Genomic DNA, 17,522 nt, shown 5'->3' with positions numbered 1-17,522 from the left:
TCTTTGGTCTTGCCATTATTAGTGGATGTTGTGTAGGGGCACTGTTTGGTACTGCTACACCAACATTTTGTACTCCGGCACCAACGCTTTGTATTCCGACACCAACACTTTGTATTCCGACGCCAACGCTTTGTATTTCGACGCCAATGCTTTGTACTCTGGCACCAACACTTTATATTCTGGCAGCTGTGCTTTTTGGTGAAGAAGGGTCTCCATTAAGCGAATTTGTTTGTTCTGGAAGTGTATCGCAGACAAAGAGTTCACTCCACGCTTGTGCTTCCTCGGCACTTCGAGCCGTGCGAGTTAATTCCCTTCTGTCTGGATTCTCTTCCTTTGGCGAATACAGGTTCAAAAACTCCTCCCTTGCTTCTTCCACCAACTCCACCCGCTATCGAGTCTCCTCCAACAATTCCTCAGTGCTTCTGTCTTTATCGACAATCTTCTAGAACCTCCTGTGTTCGACTTGCTATGCCAAAATTAGATTTCCTTGTGCGTATTTCATCCTTTTCTTTCAACTTATTCTTATTCTTGTTCAGCTGATTCGACATTAGTCTTCATTCCTCTGCCTTTCCAGGTCCATCGGGTCTACGGTGCCAAATGTTTATCGTACTGGGTAAATGAATCAACGCACACAGACAATAGACAAGAATAGCAGTACTCCTTTTATTATTCGCATATGCCAAGAGCTTATACAATGCTTATGATGATGATTACAATGATCCCAGAGGGTGTATAAATACTTTCTGAAGAACCTTCCCGAAGGGGTCCGTCGGCTACATAACAAGAACATTCCCAAAGGGACCCATTGGCTACATAACAATAACCTTCCTGAAGGAACCCATCGGCTACACAATATCTACCGATGACATACCTCCTGTCGGCTATACAATATTTACCTACGACACTATTCATTTGCCCTTATTCCCTATTCATACTTTTGAGAAATTTTTACAGGTAATGATTCAAGTATTTGATGGGTATACCAAAAAGAAAGTACATTTGAGTATCGAAAACATCATATTAGTGTTTCTTTCAAAGCTGTAGACTTCACAAGGTTGTTTGGTATGTGTTTCTTTCAAAGCTGTAGACTTCACAAGGTTGTTTGGTATTCTAGGAAAGACTAGATGAAAGGTATAAATGAAGAACCAAAAGCTGACACAGGAATGGAAAGAGTTCTGGATGAAAATGATTGCTCGAGAACTCACACCTGCAGAGTTCGATTCGGTAGTAAAGAAGACAAGGAGTAGAGGAATCCAATGGTATTTTATTAGGGAGGGGCCATGGTGTTGTGTACTAGATGTGTTGAAGTGTAGGCTTACTGGAGCAAATCATGCTTCAGATATTGCTTTTCCACAAATAGTTTTTATGAATGGCATCATAAATGGGGTGGTATATGACCAAGCATATGTGTTGGCCGACAGGATGTATGAATTCATGACACTACAACACTGTACCTTCTATATGCCCCACCATGCCATCGACTTGTTTCTCGAATCTGCACTACATTAGATTCTTGCAGACGTATTAGAGCTACCTCCTGATGGAAAGTTGGCAGCAATGGAGCCTTCAGTATTGTATTGGCGATATTTGGATACTGGAGGAACAACGACAGGCATAAAATAGGTAAGGCGTGATGCAGGTTTAGACCATGGAGACACAAATAGTGGGTGTTAGGAGATACCAAAGAGCACAAGTGCCTCAACAGATGATGAGAGTATTTAGGATGACGAGGATGAAGGCGAAGTTTCTTTTGAACCTTAGGTATTATTTGCAGCATTGATTTTGCCAACGACAACACACTAACACCAAGTACTATCACAACCCCTATCCTTGCTTTCGGGCAATTTTAGACACCTATTGTGATGACTCCACCAGCTATCACTATGGAGAGAGTCTCCACTGAGGAAGTAGCTATAGTGCTTTTGATGCCAGAGACAATGCCCATAAGCCTCAAGTTTGCCTTGAGGTGATCGGATTGGAGGCAATGGTGTCTATAGACAGGGCACTATTAATTGAGCAAGGAGGAGTTGGTAGTACAGAGATAACACTGCCCACATCATTGCAGCTCGCACCATTCATAGGTCGTGCCAGTGGGTTCTTGAGATAGTAGTTTGGACTTGCCCCTTTGATAAGGGTACCCTCCATTCAGTCCCCAAGAAGGGAAGATATCTTGGCTAGGGCACCAACGATTGTAGTACTAGGAGAGATCGGGATACCACGGTCCGACGATGCACTAGGTAACAAGGAGGTTGCACTCAATGAGGAAATAACTGAAATAGGAGGAAGAGGTTCTCAAGGAATGGAGGTAGAGGCCGCACTATAGGTGTTGCCGGTAGAAGAAGAAAAGATAGACTACGGTTTAGATAATGAGAGAATGATGACATACCTTAAGACTCTAGATGATGTGTTGGAGATGGGTTGCATGATTGGTCATAATGCAATGACCACAATGAAGGAGTTGTAACTTGTTTTAGCCTACATAAGGAAGAGATACCTTGAACGCTTTCGAACTTGCTTCGAGGCAAGAGGGTGGTCAAAAATTGAAACGCTAGAAATGATGGTAGACTAGACCACAGAATTGGAGTTGGGACTGAGCAACAACACTAAGGAGAGGCCTGGACGTGAGGTAGTAGAGGTGTATAAAGGTGCCTACTATGCTCAGCAATGTGTCAAGGCCAATAGAGTGGCAGATAAGAGATCTAGAGAGATGGAAGAGAAGTACAAGGAGCAGTTAGCCATCTTGTTGGCTACACAATAGGTGGAGTGGACAGTGTTGTCTTGCATTTTGTCACCACAAAATGTTGGTAACAACACGAAACTTTTCCAAGCTAGTTTCGTGTCTCTCTAAGCTTGAATTTGATATTCAATTGTTTAATGTTGATTGATTGATTCATTTCAATTCGAATATCAAATTGTTTGACTGAAGGCCTTCGTCAAGTCATTTTTGTTTTTCTTTCTGTCGAGCCTTTGCTTGATTTTTGAAGCCTTTAGAGTCCGTTCTTTGCTTTTGAGTTTGTGTTTGCTTTTTTTGGTCCTTTGAATTTGCTCATCTTATGCCTTTCCTTTTCCCCTTCGATTCGATCTAACTTAGAGGTCAATCGGAGTTGTTAGTCAAGAGATATGGTCATTTTAGTGCTTCAAAAGTGGACATTTTAAATGCAACAACACGAATTAAAAATATGATGTTATATTTTCATTTTGACATTCACTTTTTGAAAATATAACATTTTACTCACTTTTTTGTTATGTTTTAAAGTTACTTTTCATTTAAATTTATAACTTAAAGTGACTATAGTGCACTTTATGTTATAATTTTAAGTTGAGTTACTTTTTAATTTTTCACTTAAAGTGACTATAGAACTATATAGTTACTTTTTAAATTTTTGATTTTTAAATCAAATACTTATATAAATTTCACTTTAACTTAATGTTTATGACTTATATTGATTAATATAATACATAAATATTATTTTTGACCCATATTGACATTTTTATAAAAATAAGTGAAATGCATAACTTAAAAGTCTAAAAGTGGACATTTTATGTGCATATGCATGTAAAAAACTATGAAAAGTGGAAACTTTTCATGCTAATGCATATAAAAATTCATTTTAGGACCTTTTTCAAGTCATTACAGCAAAAACTTGTAAAAGTGGACCTTTTTGATGCAATGACATGAAAAGTTGAGTTTTCATGCTTGTGCATGAAAAAGGTGAGATATGTTTATAAAATATGTAAGTGACTCCAAAATGTGAGATTTTGGAGACTTGCATATTTTAAAATATGTAATGGGTTTCAAAAAGTGAGATTATAACCAAAGACATTTTAAAACATGCAATTGCATCAAAAAGGTCCTATTTTACTTTATTACATGTTTTAAAATATGCAATGAACACAAAAATGTCTTATTATGTGAAGAAAACATGTTCTTGCTCCAAAAACCTCCTATTTTGATCATAACTTTTGATTCTTTTCATGGATTTGAATGAAATCAATTGCATTTATTATGTTTTGGAGAGGTGATCATTTTGCCCTCATCAAAAATCAAGTTATTGCACCCAAAAACATGTTTGAAACTTCAAGCTAGGGCACGTTTTGTGCATAAAAATCCATAAATCTGCCAAGTTTGATCACGTTTTTGCATGAGATCAAGTTGTTTTTACCTTTTTAGGTGATTACATTGGTTGAGGATCATTATTTTGGTGTTAAATCATCAAAATACTTTACTTTGAAGATCACTTTTTTTGCTTGTTTTGACAAAAACGGCTAAAGAACATTCAATCTTTAAAACGTGGCAATGAGGAGCTAATTTAGGGCACGTTTTGTGATCTTGCATAATAATCTCCTTGTTTGCTGTCCTCTATCATTCGGATTTTGGAGATTTGACAAATTCTCATCATTTTTGAAGAAAATTTCAAAAGAGGAGCATCTTTTCCTTCATTTTTGGCACATATTCATCAAGTAAGTGGACTTCTTCTTTCTTGTGTTTTAATTCATGCTTATCCTTGCTGATTTGATGCTTGAAATCGTTGGATGGATGCCATTTGTGAAAATCTTTTCCTTAGAATGTGCATTTTTTCTTTAAATATGAATTTCTTCTTCATTTTGATGTCTTTGGTTCTTCCCCAAGTTCCAAATTCGAATTTCATCTTTGGGAGTGCATTACATCTTGGCATGTTTTGAGTTGTTTTCAAAGGTATGTTTTTCTCTTGTTTTAGTTTTGTGTGCTTGTTGCCAGTTTTTCTCCATTTTGGAGAAGTTGCAAGTTTTTTTTCCAAAAACTTGTTTTTCCTTCACTACATGTGAAAGCATTATCATTTCATTTCACATTCCGTTTCCATGTCAGTACATCTCACATATCATCCGACAAATGCGATTACATGTTTTTCACTTCATTCGCCATCCACATATGCATGCAATCCCATTTTCCGTTTCCATTTTCATCCATCTCATTTTTCACTTCCATTTGCAAGACAAGATTACACGAAATGTCTTACGTGTAATTGCATCCAAAAGGTTCGATTTTGATCGAAAGTCATATTTTGAAAAGACAAAAAAGATGTTATTTTCGCTTTCCATGAATTTTGACTTCTTTCTTCCTCCAAAAGTGACTATATAATTCATTGTCTCACCTCCGTTGTTTCATTTCCATCTTCATATACGCATTTGCATTTACATGAATAAATACATGTTTCCACCTCATAACATATTTTACATGTTACCCTCCCTCCGCATCTACATATACATATAAAGTATATGCATTCGCACTTACACCTTATTTCATTTTTTTTTTTTTACTTTACGTTACATATTGCGTTTACATATATGCATGCTTCATTCAATAAAGCTTTGAAACATTTAAGTCACTTTTGAAATCAGCAACTTTCACTTTGCACGCATTCCCATGCGTTTCACCTTCGCGCATTTTCATTCCATTTTCCATATTCATACTTTCATTTTATTTCATTTCACATTCCGTTGCATATGCATACACTAACTCTTCAAAAGTCACTCATTTTTGAATCTTCACTGCTACTCTGGAATTCACTTACATGGAGATTCCTTCTGACCATGAATTTGTGTTTTGGAATTTTTGTGTTACAGTACAAGTACAAGAAATGTCCTCACCTTCCAAATCCAAGGGCAAGATGAAATACCAATATGACAAAGAATTGGCTCATGTAGTTCCTTCTTTAGTTACGTCTGTTCTAGATAACATACTAGACACCAAGATTGGTCACGTAGATGTAGCCGATTTTCTACAAAGGATTGAAGCTCCAGCTACGCATGAGACGAAACGTATTAAAAGAAGCAACATCCATTTGGTTTCTACATTTTCCATGGCGGCCATAGAACCTGATTTTGTCTATGGATGTGCTCGACGCTTCACTCCTAAGACAAGGAATATCAAAGATGCTGATGGCAAGGTTATTATTAGCCTTGACCCTGAAGTGATTGAACAAGTCTTCAAAGTTCCTCATAAATCAGAATGTGTTGATTTGACCAAAGATTCCTCATTGGCTTGTTGGAATGAACAAAAAGTAACTATCAGAAGTATGTCAACCTTTACTGGTTAGACAACAAAAGAAGTAATTTTTCCAAGTGGCCAAAGACTCTTTATCGGTCCAATTTTAAACAGGAATACAAGGATCTCATCATCCTTCTCAACAGAATCTGTGGTCTTAAGGATTCTTCCGACTTTGAGCCATGGATGTACAAATTTATGTTTCAAATCATAGAGAACAAAGAACATATCTTTTGGGGAGAGCTTATTAGTACTGCACTCTGTCAGCAGATATGCAATGTAGGAACATCAATACCTTTTTACATGAATTCATTTTTAGTTTACATTGCTGCTGCTATGGGGTCTTTTTGGGGGCTTTCCACCAAAGGTGATTGTCTTCAAGTACCTGTTTGGGAATACTATGACCAAATTACTTTGGCTAACAGTAAATATCATTACAGAAGAGTCCAAGATGCTTTCTTTGGACATTACAGGTGTCTGTTCGACAAATAGTTGTGTATCAAAAGAGTATCTAATGCAGCATGGGAAAAGGTAAACCAGTACGGCCGCATTTTTCTTCAATTTCCCACTTTCACATACTTTAGAGTTGGGTATTTCAAAGGAGAGCCGTATACCTTACCTAGGTATGCTACAGATTGAATTATTCTAATGGAGTTAGCAAGACAACTCATGGACGTGCAAAATGATCAGCATGCGTCACATAGGCTCGGATTTGGCATCACCTGAGCTAGGCCTTTATCTATTGGCAATTATTCAATTGTTTCTGTGCCTAAAGCGAAGAATATGGAAGCAGAGTTGCAATTGATTACATTGAAGAGGGTCAAGGCTAGATTTGACTTTGATTATCAAGAGATGAACTCTCAGATAAAGAGGGCTTATACTCATGTTCATCGCATTGAAGACATTTGGATTGACATGAGAACAGAGCTTGATATTATGAAGATGGATTATTGCAGGTTAACCTTGAAACAAATAATCGATCTTAATATGTTGGAAATCCCTCAGAATTTCCAAGTTGAAGATGACGGCGACATCCTTGATCCGAAATTTCATCAAGCTGGTTTTGATAAAATGTGTCCTTTTCCTATTCAATGGCAACAAAAAGAAGGTACATCTATTATGGACAGGTTTCAATCCATCTTAGCAAACACTAACAAGTGGTTGAAAAGTAAAGGCCTAAAAAGAGTAAAGCCTAAAATGGGTCTGGATTGTGGAAGCTTTGGTCCTCCTGGCAGGAAGTCACAACTGGAAATTACAGGGAAAGATGGTGCTTCATCTGCAAATGTCAAGAATACTCTCAAAATCAAATTAAAGGTCGGAAAAGGGACTAAATCATCCCAAGTTCCTGAACCAATTCAAGAATTAGTGATAGAATCAGAAGAAGAATTGGAAACAGAATCCGAGAAACAAGATTCAGATGAAGAAGGAGAAATAAGAATCACATCTCCTCCTAAGCCTGCACAAGCTTGTACGTCTTCTCCACATGAAGAGCCCTTTTTGCATGAGGTTGATGATGATGTAGATTCATTTTCTATTGTTTTCACTCACTCTATTTCCGTCTTAGAAGTTAATACCATGGCTCTTTCGATTTCATCTGCTGCTCCTCGTGTTCCTGCACATGATCAATTTGAACACTTAGCAAATGTGTTTGAAGATTTTCTGACTCTTACTAGTGGTCAAGTTTCCCAACTTGATACATCTTTGATAGGATTTGAACTTTTCATGACAGAATCTTCACAACATGTTCCTATGCCTACAGCAGTGCAAACTGAATCTTGTTCAGTCACTACATATATACAATCTTGATCAATGCCAATGCTCTCCACTGTGCTTGCTTCTACAGATGAAAGTTTCAGCCTACCTGCATGGTTGAGTAGAATAACAATGAAGAGAAGGAAGGTGGTTGTTCCTCCTGACAATCTTCCTGTGAAGAAGACTAAATCCAAACCTCTGAAGGACAAGATTGTTTCTAGAATTTTGGTTGATTCTGACAAAACCAAGTATGTTGAGGTTGTTAAGCCTTTAGTAGATAAACTTGTTGAAGAACTCACTAGCTCTGATTATAAATTTACTAAGGTTGAAGTTGGAAGGCAATCTCGTTTGAGTTTTTTGCAAGATGCTCATGATGCATTGGCAAATATATCAAAAAGAAGTCATGAGCTTTGGGAAAAGAAGAATCAATTGAAATAGGAAATAGCTCGTTTGAATGAGGTCATCTAGAAGCAATCTTCTCAGAATGTTGTTGCATCACAAACATCTAAAGAAAGAAGGTTGATTGAAGCTGCTAAGTCTTGGATATAGGAAATCATTATTGAAGGAGTTCGAGTTATCACAGAAACACTTGTACTTCTAAAGCGTATCAAAGAGATGAACAAAATGGAACTAAGCTTAATTTCTTCTTTGACTCAAGAAGCAGATAACCTGAAGGAAATCCTTGAGGATTGGGATGAAATGATAAAATTTGATCTAAATGCTATGGTCTCATGTGATGTTCTTTCGTCATGTGAAATGTTCTTCAGATTTCAAGGACTCATTGGTTACAAGGAAGAGACCTTAAGAAAGTTGATTACAAAATTGCAAGTGGCTCTTGAAGATTGTCGAGCAGTTGAAACAAGCCTTACTTGTGATTTGGAGCAATTCTAATAATCTTGGTAATCTTTTGGCAGCAGAGAGAGTGAATTCAGAATATACAATCATAATCAATGCTTATGTAGATTCTGAAGAATTTGGTTCGCACACAATGAACAAGTTCGTTTTGTACAAATCCTTGACAAAACACTTGTTGGATAATACAACAGAAAATTCTAAAGTTGTTTAATCAGCATATGAGAATGCAGTGAGGATTGAAGCCATATCAAAGATAATGGAGATTGCTGATCTTCCTACAGTGTGTGACGTCATTGTGAAATTCAAAGCATTAAGAAGCAATCTTTAAGATTGTTATGTAATTTCTACTTCATAGTTGTTTAAGATGCATTACATGATAAAGTGTAATTGCATGTAATGCGAATTGCATGTATGTAAAAGATGTAATGCGAGTTGCATGTAACCTTTTAGTTTCTGTAGTTAGACTTGGTCAAAGTTGGTTAAGTTGCTCCCACTTTTTCCTCCCCCTTTTCCTCAACTTCTTTGCCTATATAAAGGAGTGCCCCCCTCATTTTAAAATCATCATTATCTTTATGCAAGAGAGCTCTGGAGATTTCGTGCCAACAGAACTTTGTTTGTGTAGCACTATTTTGAGAGAAAGTGAATACAAAGGAGCATTTGAGACTTAACTTTGATTAAAGGAAATTGTTATTTGTGTGAATTGTAAGCTGTGTCTATAATTCATTCAAGTTACCTTTGATTCATACTATCTTTTGTTATTGATATTGTATCGTGTGATTGATAGAAAAGAGTTAAGAAACAATTGAATCCGGAGCTTTGACCAGGAACAATTGTGAAAATTCATAGCTAGAAGCTTTGTCTGAGGCTTGTATTTTCGTCTTAATTCGCAAAATAGTTAGATTGTAATTACTTTTAGGAGTCTTTGTGCCCTAATTGTAAAGATTTTACCACATAGAAGTACAACAGGACTTAGAGCCAAACTGGTACGTTTTGGCTAGCCTTTGAGTTATTTAAAATTTATCAGTATCACTGTTTCCAGCTCGTGATAGAAGTGTAATTAGAGATTCACCTTGCCTATTATTCGCCTTACGAATAAGTGGATCCTTTCTTGAAAGTTAAGAAGAAAGGATAATAGTAACACCCTCTTTATAAATCTCTCAATTTCTTACTTACCTTGAGTTGATCCAAGGAACAGTGAGAAGGGGGAGCCTTCCCTTTAAGGTAGGAGAGACTTTGTCTCACATGCTGTGACTGGTCATCCTATTTTGCGACTGAATTTTTATCCAAAATTGTCGGTTGCAAAATATCCACCCAACAGGTAGTAGAGCGAGTAGTGCTCCTACAGGACAAAAGCATGGTTGAGAAACAATTAGAGGAGGCCCGAGCTGAGGTGATTGCAAGTCAAGTAACATATGCAAAGAAGGAAGCTGAGGCTTTGGAGGTTGCAATTATGTTGAAAGAAGTTGTAGTGCTAAATACACAAGTACAAGTAGATTTGCAGATTCTCCATGAGCAAGTCTATTAGTTGCGGCAGACATTGGACTCTATAGGGTTGTCTTCTAAGCCCCCTCCTTGTTCTTCTTCTTCTTAATATTCTATAGTATTATTATCCCTATTTTGTTGTATTTAGTCCCAAACATTTTGTATATTATCGTCCAAAGCCGACTATCTTTTTGATGCAGGAGCATCCAAGGATCAAGGCTGTTGACTCAGATGTGGGTTTTGGTCGAGATTTACTTCCGAGGGTCATAACTTTTGACTCGGATGTGGGTTTTGGCTGAAATTTTACAGGTAGTTGTATGAGGAGCTATTTGGATTGCTGATAGAGCTCAGCTCAATTGGTGGCTATTTCGACATTTTTTCGGGAGCTGGAAATATCATCTTGGCCTCTGAAATTGAATTTTTGCATTTTTTTTCTAGTTTTCTAGAAAGTTGTTTTTGTAATAAATCCAAAATCATATCCTTGATTTCGTAGATTAGTTGGCCATTCATCTTGCCTTAGTTGGGGGCTTTTCTTGGAAAAAATCAAGATTCATAAGATGGGTTTTGAAAATTACCAAAAATGGAAAAATTTGTTTTTCTCGAAAATCTGCCAAATATGGTAATCTTCGAAATTGTAATAAGTAGTTTTTTTTCTTTCATTGTAGAGAAGAGTAGACTTGGAAAAGTTTAATGAAGACTCTGGCATTTTGAAACTTCTGTGTTGTGTAATTTTTTGAGTTATTGTTTTGAAGGGTTTGGGCTACATCATTTGGTATCACAGTAGGAAGATGGCTATGAGAGGAAGATGAAGAGGAGGTGTCACGCTAATGCAAAGATTGATGTTGGATATGAAGAGGTAGATTGAATGACTTAGTGAGCGACTGGATAATCAAGGAATACAAAGAGGGAATGAATTTGATGAAGAGGGAAACCGAAGAGGTGCTGATCAAAATGAATAAAATATAGACGAAAGGCTGGAAGAAATGAGCTATGAAGATAGAGTTCTCAGGGCTTCAGAAGGAAGAAGTGAAGCAATAAAGATTGACGTTTTAGACTATGCTGGTAATCTTAAGCTAGAAGAACTAATAGACTGGCTAAACAAGATGGGGAAATTTTTCGAATGGAAACCTATGACAGAAGAAAAGAAGATGAAGTTTGCATGCACAAAATTAAAAAGACATGCAATGATATGGTGGGATCACCTCCAAAAGGAACGAACTAGAAAGGAAAAGGAAAAGATTGAGACATGGAGCAAGATGGAGAAAAAGCTAAAAGAAAAATTCTTACCCATGGATTATTCACAAACCCTCTTTTGTAGATTTCAAAATTTGAAGCAAAACTTGTCTTCAGTGCAAGACTATACAAATGAATTCTACAAGCTATCCATGCACATAGAGCATCAAGAAAATAATGAGCAAATGGCTGCTAGATATATGAATGGCCTAAAATTCTCTATCCAAGATGAACTGAGCATGCATTGTGTTAACAATATGGAGGAAGCCTACCAATTAGCTCTAAAGGCTGAAGAAAAGCAGAATAGGCAATATATCCAGAGGAATAGAGGTGGTTGAAGGGGTACCTCTATTAAGATAATATCTTATACTTTCTATAATGATCAACTACTTGTCTATAGTCCGCCTTCTAGTCTAGATAGGAATGTTTCCTATCCTGTCTCTTTTGTCTTTAGTCCAGATAGGAATGTTTTCTATCCTATCTTCAATTTTGTTTCTAATTTCGTTTTCAGTCTACGTTGTTTCTTTTAGAAACGTCCTTGTAATTCTTTATAAGGAACACATTTGTTCTTTTGTTAATCAATCAATAATCCAGAAATCCATTAATCTGAATATGGTATCAGAGCCCAATACGTTATTATTTCAAAAATTTATAATTTCTTTTGAAATTATCAGTGCATAAATTTTTTGAACTAATTTTAAAGTTTTTTCTCAAACAGCTTGTTTAGGATTTTTTTGATAAATTCATCTATGAAAAATCATAGTTGCAAGGAGATTTTATTTCTTTTCATGTGCAGGATTTGAAAATTGTGGGCAATTTTTTTTGGAATTTTCTGCAAACCCTACCTCAGCTCGTCTGCAACTCCCGTGTTTTTTAAACACATGTTTTCTGCAACTCTACGTGGCACTAATGGTTCGAGTTTTTTTGGCAAATCACGGGTCTAATTGTTGAAAATAGCGGATTTATTTTGGTCTGCATTTTTTTGGCTGCCATTTTTAAACGGCTCTGTGTGTTTTCCAGCCACGTGACAACAATCTCAACAGATTTTTGGAGGTTTGATACCGTCGTTCTTGTCTGACGGTTCTGTGTTTTTTTCCTAGCAAACACCTGCCACTAAAAAATGACCATTTTATCAACAAAACCACCATTTTTTCCTGCAGATTTGACCTCCATGGCTGCCGCTTGATTTTCTGCCCAAAACCCTAATATTTGGGGTTGGAATTTTTTTTTTACTTGCAAATTCTTTGTGGGTTTTTCGAGAGCTCAACTAGGTTGTTGTCTGTTTTTTTGGGTGTCTTGATTTTTGTGCCTCAATTTTTGAGCCAGCGGATCCAAAAGATGATAGCATATTCCTTCTGAGTTTTTCAAGCTCTCTTCTAGGTCACTCTCTGATTCTTTTAGGTCTTTTAAATTTTTGCCTCAAAGAACGTGACTTCATAGATTTTCACAGTTTTTCATTGAAAAATGTGCTATGGAATCTCTAACAAATATTCTGCTCAAGCATAATTCCAAATTCAATGATCAACTACCGTAGATTCCTTCTAGCAAGTTAGTTGTAGAAATCTGAAAATATTTGAAGGAGTTGCATGAAACAACAGCATAAGTTGTTGAGCTTCCTAATCAAGGCGAAGTTTCATTTTTCTCCTTCTGAATCTGTTTCTTTTGGGTTTGTTGATTTTCTTCTTAAAAATTATTTCATGTTGTCAAAATATGCAAGGTTGCGTGAGATTCTGGGTTTTACCGTTTTTTCCACAAAAACGAAGTTTTGTAATTGCAATTTGTTTTGAGTCATAGCACTCTTTTGGCAAACATCTTAGTTTTAGCATTCTGTAGATCCAGGGAGGGTCTCAGTTATCCCAGACTATTCCGACATCCGTATGTTGACCATTAAGGGAGGGTATTAAGATAATATCTTATACTTTCTATAATGATCAACTACTTGTTTGTAGTTCGTCTTTTAGTCTAGATAAGAATGTTTCCTATCCTGTCTCTTTTGTCTTCAGTCCAGATAGGAATGTTTCCTATCCTATCTTCAGTTTTGTTTCTAATTTTGTCTTTAGTCTACATTGTTTCTTTTAGAAACAACGTCCTTGTCATTCTTATAAGGAACACAATTGTTCCTTTGTTAATCAATCAGTCATCAAGAAATCTGTGAATCTGCCAATTCTTGAATCTTGTAACAACCTCAACTCCATTTCGAGGAGGCTCTAATAATGGTCGAGGAGAGTCTTTTCAAGGATTTGAAAAAAAATAGACACTAGGCAAGATCCTCCAAATCAAGAGAGAGGAAGGGGGTTTCAGAGAGGTTGAGGCTACAGAAGCGGAAGAGGCTGAGAAAACCAAAGAAGGCCTCTCACTTGTTTTAGGTGTGGAGAAGGACACAAGGCTTTCATGTGTTCCAATTTTAACAGGCAAGATAGAAATCAAGGAGGGCCATCCAGAGTTAACCTAGCCTAGGCTGACAATGAAGGATCTGAACAAGAAGTGTGCTCGGATATTAGAGTAAGTCTCATGATGGGGAGGACAATGATTATTGCAGCCAAGGAGGATGTAGAGGAGAAAGGCATTGATGATTCATGGCTCAGAACCAACCTATCTCGGACAAGGTGTACCTCAGGAGGAAAGGTATGTCAAGTAATTGTTGATGGAGGCAATTGTGAGAATATGGTTTCTAAAGAAATGGTGGAGAAACTAAATCCCCAGTGTGAAAAGCACCCTCGTCCTTATTGGATTGCATGGTTTAAAAAGGGAAGTGAAGTCATAGTAGATAAGAGGTGCCTTGTTAAATTTTCCATAGGAAAGGTCTACAAGGATGAGCTATGGTGTGATGTGATTCTGATGGATGCATACCATGTCCTCTTGGGTTGTCCCTAGCAGTATGATAGAAAGGTTATTCATAATGGGGAAAAGAATACTTACACCTTCTGGAAGGATGGATCTAAGGTAATCTTATTACCTCTCAGGGGTGATGGAAAAATTGAAAGTATGCTATCTGAAAAAGAACTTGTCAAGGAGATGAAAGTAACGGGGTGTTGTTATGCATTGGTACTACAAAAGGGGAAAGAGGAAGACTTGACTATACTACTAGAAGCAGTTGCAGTGTTGGAAGAATATTCAGATATTATTCTAAAGGAGCTACCTGATGGACTTCCCACAAAATGAGATATCCAACACCATAATGATCTTATTCTAAGAGCAAGTCTTCCCAATCAAGTGACATACAGAATGAGTCCGACACAGCATGCATAACTGGACAAATAGGTGATTGAGCTCATACAAAAAGGTTTAGTATAGGAAAGCATGAACTCCTGTGCTATCCCAATGTTATTAACCCCAAAGAAAGATGGAACGTGGAGGATGTACACAAACAGTTGAGCCATCAATAGGATAACCATCAGGTATCGTTTTCCTATCCCACGTTTGGATGACATGATGGATGTTATTGCTGGAGCAATGTATTTCTCTAAGATTGATCTGCGAAGTGGGTACCACTAGATTCGCATCCAAGAGGAGGATGAGTGGAAAATTGCTTTCAAAACTAGGGATGGTTTGTATGAATGGAAGGTTATGCCTTTTGGTTTATCCAACGCACCTAGTACTTTTATGAGACTCATGAACTATGTTGTGTTGCTACATTGGTAAGTTTTTAGTAGTTTATTTTGATGATATATTGATTTTTAGTAAGGGAAGGGAAGAACATCTACAACACCTGAGGATCATATTGGGGGTATTGAGAAGAGAGAAACTCTATGCTGATTTGAAGAAGTGTAGGTTCATGCAAGCAAGCTTGGTTTGTTTGGGGTTTGTCATTTCTATAGATGGTGTCAAGATGGATCCAAAGAAAGTTCGAGCCGTTTTTGAATGATGTAGTTCACGTAGTATCACCGAGGTGAGAAGTTTTCATGGCTTGGCTACTTTCTATAGAAAGTTCATTCATAATTTCAGCAACATTGTAGCACTTGTGACAAACTGCACTAAGGGTCGGGAGTTTTCATGGACCAAAGAGGCTGAAGAGAGTTTCCAATACCTAAAGAAGAAGGTCATTGAAGCTCCAATACTAGCCCTACCAGATTTTGATGAAGTGTTTGAAGTGGACTGTGATGCCTCGCATGTGGGCATTGGTGTTGTACTCAGTCAAGAAGGTAGGCCCATTGCCTTTTTTAGTGAAAAATTGAATGATGTGTGAAAGAAATATTCTACATATGATATAGAATTCCCTGCAATTGTGCAAGCTTTGAAACATTGGAAGCATTATCTAGTAGCCAAAGAATTTGTGTTGTTTAGAAACCATATTGCTATGAAATACTTGAACACACAAAAGAAATTTAGCACTAGACATGCAAAATGGGTCTCTTTCTTACAAGGGTTTACTTTTGTTTTGAAGCATAAATCAAGGAAATAGAATCAAGTTGCAGATGCCTTGAGCAGGTTGGTTGTTCTTTTGACCATCATGGAAACATAAGTGGTTGGCTTTGACGCAATCAAAGACTTGTATAACTCTGATAGTGACTTTTGGGAAGTTGTTGATCAGTTGAAGAATCTAGTATATGGGCACATAGACACTATTCAAGGTGAGTATCTTATGCAAGATGGTTATTTATTCAAGGGGAAGCAGTTGTGTGTTTCTATAGGCTCAATGTGGGAAAATATTAGTAGAGAATTTCATAGCAGTGGTATGGTTGGGCATTTTGGAAAGGATAAAACAATAGCTTTGGTAGCAGATAAGTACTATTGGCCAAAGATGAAGCGAGATATCACCCGGTTTATGGAAAGGTGTCAAATTTATCAAGTAGCCAAAGGGCACTCCTAAAACACCAGATTGTACATGTCATTACCAGTACCAGTAGGATTGTGGACAGACTTGAGTATGGATTTTGTAATGAGACTGCCACATACACAACGAAGTAATGACTCTATCCTTGTAGTTGTGGACAAATTCTCAAAAATGGCTCATTTTATTGCTTGTAAGAAAACTAGTGATGCCTCCAGGGTTGCCGAGTTATTCTTTTCTGAAATAATCAGATTGCATGGGGTTCCACAAACGATCACCTTTGATTGAGATACTAGGTTCTTGAGTCATTTTTGGAGGACCTTGTGGAAGATGGGGACAAAGTTATAGTTCAGTAGTGCTTGTCATCCACAAATTGATGGACAAACAAACGTCAATTGTAGTTTGGGTAATTTGTTGCGATGTATTGTTGGAGAGAAGCCCAAACAATGGGATTTGGTAGTGCCCTATGCAAAATTTGCTTATAACAACTTAGTGAACAGTTCAATTGGTAAGTCACCATTTCAAGTTGTTTATGGTCGTAATCCTCAAGGCGTTCTCGATTTGTTTCAACTTCCCTTGGGTGACAGAGTTAGTGATGATGGAGAAGCCTTTATAGAGCAGCTCTACCAGTTGCAGGAAGATTTGAGACAGAAGTTATAGGACAATAATGAGTGGTACAAAGCTTCCATAGATGCTACTAGAAGGTATTAGGTTTTTAGTGCAGGTGATCTAGTGATGGTTTATCTCAGAAAGGAGACGTTTCCTATTGGGACTTATCATAAATTGAAATATAAGAAAATTGGTCCCTTCAATGTTTTGAAGAAGATTAATGATAATGCTTATGAGGTAGAGCTCTCCAGTGGTATTGATATATCTCCTGTGTTTAATATTTTTGATTTATATACTTTCCATGGTGATGATGCCTCTGTTGAAAATGAGGATGTGGTAGATTGGACACACACTATCCCCATCAAGAAAAGGGAAAAGGTTGCACAGATTCTAGACAAGAAGACTATTCAGACTCACCAGGGTGACTATAATAGATATCTCGTGTAGTGGGAAGGGTTGGCACCAACAAATAGCACTTGGATTATAGAATGGGATTTGCAGAAGCTAGATGAGCCTAAATGGAAGCAGTTTGAGAACCAGAACTTGCAGGAGCTACATTCTTTTCAAATAGGGGAGAATGATGCAAGAACATCCGAGGATCAAGGCTATTGACTCAAATGTGGGTTTTGGTCGAGATTTACTTCCAAGGGTCATAACTTTTGACTCAAATGTGGGTTTTGGTTGAAATTTTACATGCAGTTGCGTGGGGAGGAGTTATTTGGATTGTCAATAGAGCTCAACTCAATTGGTGGCCGTTTCGACATTTTTTCAGGAGCTTGAAATATCATCTTGGCC

General features: G+C 37.2%; 1 protein-coding gene across 13 annotated transcripts in view; it reads left to right on the top strand.

The window, feature by feature from the left end:
• LOC149565830 (proline iminopeptidase-like) overlaps positions 1 to 17,522 on the top strand; it is a 314,435-nt gene that overhangs the window by 161,931 nt on the left and 134,982 nt on the right. The gene's annotated exons all lie outside the window — the stretch shown is intronic.

The sequence above is a fragment of the Cupressus sempervirens genome, chromosome 3 (assembly GCF_028749045.1).
Source record: "Cupressus sempervirens isolate cs-2001-9-10 chromosome 3, ASM2874904v1, whole genome shotgun sequence".
In the NCBI taxonomy this organism is placed as follows: Eukaryota; Viridiplantae; Streptophyta; class Pinopsida; order Cupressales; family Cupressaceae; genus Cupressus; species Cupressus sempervirens.
The sequence above is the reverse complement of the archived record's forward strand: the minus strand, read 5'-3'. Positions and strand labels throughout refer to the sequence as shown.